Here is a 5,680-nt window from a genome sequence, read left to right as displayed (position 1 = left end):
GTCTTTGCCGACATCACGTGCTAATAGAGACCAGAGTGGAGCTGAAAGAAAGATATTGAGCCCGAAACTGGCCTCCTGATCCAAGCGGTCTTTGAGGTGCACAAGAGAGGGTTAGCAGGTAACCATCTCGTGAATACATGGGTGGAGAGGAACATACCTCCCCTTTGCTCTAGTGCTTCCCCTATATTCTCGTATAGGGGCCTGGATGATCCGGATGATCTTCTTAAGAGGGAATTTGGAGAAAGCGAGGTCAAGGCCTGCATGCATCTGAGAAATGGTCTCCTGCTCGGGGACATACATAAGGGACTTACCCTCGAGCCCTTCAGTCCGGCAAACACGCGCTCGCTGGTAAGACAAAGAGGTGATGACCTCTTATACTTTTCCTTTGTCAGCGTGCCACATGGTGCGGACTTCCCGCTGATCTTTTTTATATGCGCTCAAATTGCTGGCGTTTGTTGATCTCATCTCGAATGCTACACAACCCTGAGGGCATGCCTAGCACTATACGACATTTAGCATGGGCGTAGTTCTGAGGCCAGTTATGAGGCCAGGGTGAGTGGGGTTTCGAATGACGCGCGCCCTAAAGGCCGCCTCGAGAGTGGGGGCATTGATTGAGAGCATGGTTAATAGCACAACCAGCTGGTGGCTATAAACCACAATCACATCATCTATAAAGCCTTCACATATAGTAGACTGGCTTTTAGGTTGGCTATAAGACTGGCCCTAATAAATAGGTAGACATTTAATGATTGCATGTGTATATCACCTCTTGTGATCCAATATAAACAACATCTCTGTGGCCATTTCAGTCAACATGTCTCTTGTTGGACTACTGGTTTTATCCAATGCATTTCAGACAAGTTCAACAATGGCGTGGAATGGACAAGAGGATGTGGAAACCCTTCAAAATGCTAAGGACACATATTGGAAAAATCTCAAGACTCTTCATTTCTATTTTAGTGATCCAAGAGCACATTGAATCCATAGGAAAGCCAATACTATTAAAAGGGGATGAGGTGTTGCTTAATGTTCTACTTGCTCAAAATGCTTAATGATATTGCTCCAAGCCCTCAACCACTTTCTCATTACAAATATGTCCAAACTCAAAGTAAAACTCGGCCCCACCGAATCATCCTATCCGGAGCCACCAAGTTCATATGACATAGCAACTGCCACACACTCTAAACAGTTCGGTCACACCGATACAGATCTCGGTCTCATCAAGATGGCCTTGTAAACACTCTGTGACTTGTTGCATTATTTTTGTCTCACTGAATCATCCAATCGGTCCCACTGAGTTTGCTTGACATTCTCTCTATTGCCTTATTACTTCACTTCGGTCTAACCGAGTTGATGCAATCGGTGCCACCAAGTTGATATTTGCCCTAAGCCCTAGCACATCAGTTCCACCGAGTTGTTCCAGTCGGTCCCTCCGAGATTCCTAACACTCACATTCTAAACTGAATCGGTCTCACCGAGTTCTTCTATTTGGTCTGACCGAGTTGAGTCAAATGTGTGTAACGGTTGGATTTTGTGTGGAGGCTATATATACCCCTCCACCCCCTTCTCCATATGTGAGAGAGCCATCAGAACGTGCCTACACTTCCAGCATACATTTTTTTGAGAGAGAACCACCTACTCATGTGTTGATATCAAGATATTCCAATCCTACCACAAAAATCTTGATTTCTAGCCTTCCCCAAGTTTCTTTCCACTTAAATCATCCTTCCAACAGTTCCAAATCTGTGAGAGAGAGTTGAGTGTCGGGGAGACTATCATTTCAAGCACAAGAGCAAGGAGTTCATCATAAACACACCATCTATTACCTTTTGGAGAGTGGTCTCTCCTAGATTGGTTAGGTGTATCTTGGGAGCCTTCGTCAAGATTGTGGAGTTGAACCAAGAAGTTTGTAAGGGCAAGGAGATCGCCTACTTCGTGAAGATATACCCGAGTGAGGCAATTCCTTTGTGGACGATGGCCATGGTGGGATAGACAAGGTTGCTTCTTTGTGGACCCTTCATGGGTGGAGCCCTCCGTGGACTCATGCAACTATTACCCTTCATGGGTTGAAGCCTCCAACAACATAGATGTACGATAGAACCACCTACCGGAAATACGCCAAAAATCTCTATGTCTTCATTGCGTTTGCACAATCGAATCCCATCCCTTAACTTTCTTGCAAATAGCATGCTTTACTCTTTCCGGCGCACATAATCTTGTCATGCTTGCTTGAAATGTATTGTGAATGTTGAAATTTTTGCTTAAACTCCACCTTAACTTGAAGAACCTAAAAATTGCCACTTTTACTCATTGAGAGGCTAATCACCCCCCCTCTAGACCCCTCTTCTCGATCCTTTCCATTGGTATCAGAGCTTTGCTCTCCATTGCTTTGGTTTAATCACCATTGGAGGAAAATGGATGAGTCTACGATTGGGAGTATTTGACATAAAGTGCCTATGCTTGACGGAGAGTTCTATAGTTCATGGAAGAATGAGATGCTTGAGATTTTCAATGAATATAAGTTGAACAAGTATATTACTAGCCCTTATGTGCCCCCATGGATCCTTTGCATCCTACCCTCAATGAGTATCTTGACATGATCCGCAATCTTAGAACTATTGGTGTTACCATGAGAGGATTGCCTAGAAATTTCCTTGTATGCATGCCTAGATTTGAATGTGCCTATACTATATGGAAATATCTTGAGGAGCACTTTACAAACTATTCCTTGAAAAATCTAATGAGATTCTTCAAAAGTCAATTGCTTTTAAAAATATGGATACTAGTGATCCTAAATTTGATGATTGTCTATTTGAGGTCGTGACCTTATGCGTGCCAAAGGAGATGTTGGAGTCATTAGTAGCATCATTTCACAAGTTATTAGAGCTCATAAGCATGCACATTGTCATGGTCATACATCTAATGAATCACTCTCTCTAGGTGATGATCATTCACATGATGATGTTGAGCATGGACATTATGATGAGGATGATGATAGTGACTTTGATCTTAATGAGTCTATGAGACACTTTGGTCTTACAACTAATCTTCGTGGTTACATTGTCGGAGGAAAGGAATGTGTTCTTGATAGTGGATGTACTGATCATATGACCGGAGAGTTGGACATGTTTCGTGAGCTTTCTGAGAACGACGGTCCCTACAAGTATGTCACTTTTCGTGACAACTCCAAGGGTAAGGGAGTTGACCTTGGTAAGGTGGTCATCTCCCATGATCGTTCCATCCAGAACGTTATGCTTGTTGAATCTCTTGGTTATAATCTACTTTCCGTACCTAGACTAGCTGACTTCAGTTTCAATGTTCTATTTACTGAAGTAGATTGCCAAGTGTTTCGAAGAGATAATCATAATATGGTCCTTACCGGTATTCCTAGAGGTGACCCATACATTGTCAATTTCACTAAATCTTCTAAAGGTTGGTTATGGCATAGAAGGTTAGGTCATGTGGGTATGCAAAATATTGATAGCTTATTAAAGGTGATCATATCATTAGTGTTAAAGATGTCATATTTTAGAAGGATAGAATTTATAGTGCTTCTCATGCAGGAAAAAAAGGTTGGAGGAAGTCATCCCATGAAGAACATCATGAGCACAAAAAGACCGCTTGAACTACTTCATATGAATTGATACGTCCATTTTGCATCATGCTTTTATATTGATATTTATTGCATTATGGGCTATTATTACATGTTATATAACAATACCTATGCCTTTTCTCTCTTATTTTATAAGGTTTACTAGAAGAGGGGGAATGCCGGCAGTTGGAATTCTCGACTGGAAAAATAGAAAATATTAGAGACATATTCTGCAAAACTCCAAAAGTCCTGAAACTTCACGAAGAATGTTTTTAGAACATATAAAAAATATTGGGCGAAGAAAGCACCAGAGGGGGCCCACCTGCGATCCACAAGGGTGGAGGGCGCGCCCTACCCCTTGGGCGTGCCCTCCGGTCTTGTGGGCCCCCTTGCAGGCCCCGATGCCGTCCTCTGCTATATGGTGTGTTTTGACCTGGAAAATATCAGAAGGAAGATTTCAGGACGAAGGACCGCCATCTCGAGGCAGAACCTAGGCAGAACCAATCTAGGGCTCCGGCGGAGCTATTCTACCGGGGAAACATCCCTCCGGGAGGGGGAAATCATCACCATCATCATCACCATTGATCCTCTCATCGAGAGGGGGTCAATTTCCATCATCATCTTCACCAGCACCATCTCCTCTCAAACCCTAGTTCATCTCTTGTATCTGATCTCTCTCTCAAAACCTCAGATTGGTACTTGTGGGTTGCTAGTAGTGTTGATTACTCCTGAAGGAAATGCTAGTTGGTTTATTTGATGGAAGATTATATGTTCAGATCCTTAATGATAATTAATACTCCTTTGATTATGAACATGAATATGCTTTATGAGTAGTTATGTTTGTTCCCGAGGACATGGGAGAAGTCTTGTATAAGTAATCATGTGAATTTTGTATTTGTTCGACATTTTGATGAGATGTATGTTGTCTTTCCTCTAGTGGTGTTATGTGAACATCGACTACATGACACTTCACCGTGATATGGGCCTAGGGGAAGGCATTGGGAAGTAATAAGTAGATGATGGGTTGCTAGAGCGATAGAAGCAAACCCTAGTTCATGTGTTGCTTCGTAAGGAGCTGATTTGGATCCACATGTTTCATGCTATGGCTAGGTTTACCTTAATTCTTATTTTGTAGTTACGGATGCTTGTGTTAGGGGTTAATCATAAGTGGGAGGCTTGTCCAAGGAAGGGAAGCACCCAAGCACCAGTTCACCCACATATCAAATTATCAAATTAACGAACGCGAATCATATGAGCATGATGAAAACTAGCTTGACAGTAATTCCCATGTGTCGTCGGGAGCGCTTTGCCTTATATAAGAGTTCATCCAGGCTTGTCCTTTGCTACAAAAAGGATTGGGCCACCTTTCTACACCTTATTTACTTTTTTTACTTGTTACCCATTATGAATTATTTCATCCTACAACTATCTGTTACCGATAATATCAGTGCTTGCAAAGAATACCTTGCTGAAAACTGCTTGTCATTTCCTTCGGCTCCTCGTTGGGTTTGACACTCTTACTTATCGAAAGGACTACGATAGATCCCCTATACTTGTGGGTCATCAAGACTCTTTTCTGGCGCTGTTGCCTGGGAGCGAACGCCTTTGGTGAGTGGAATTTGGTAAGGAAACACTTATGTAGTGTGCTGAAATTTACTGTCACTTTTTACTATGCAAAATAATCCTTTGAGGGGCTAGTTCGGGGTATCGTCACCTCGACCAGAAGAGCGAAGAGTTTCTCCTCAATCTACTTCACCTACTGAAAATATTTATTATGAAATTCCTTAGGGTATGATAGAGAAATTGCTAGCTAATCCTTATAGAGGAGATGGAACATTACATCTCGATATGCACCTAATCTATGTGGATGAAGTTTGTGGTTTATATAAGCTTGCAGGTATGCCCGAGGATGTTTTCAAGAAGAAGGTATTCCATTTATATTTGAAGGTAAAGGCATTGAAATGGTGTAGGTATGTGATGATATTGGATCATGGAACTACAACCGATTGAAACTGGAATTCCATCAAAAGTTTTATCCTATGCATCTAGTTCATCGTGATCAGAACTATATATATAGTTTTTCGCCTC

The sequence above is a fragment of the Triticum aestivum genome, chromosome 4B (genome assembly GCF_018294505.1).
Source record: "Triticum aestivum cultivar Chinese Spring chromosome 4B, IWGSC CS RefSeq v2.1, whole genome shotgun sequence".
Taxonomy (NCBI): domain Eukaryota; kingdom Viridiplantae; phylum Streptophyta; class Magnoliopsida; order Poales; family Poaceae; genus Triticum; species Triticum aestivum.
Note: the sequence above shows the minus strand (reverse complement) of the source record.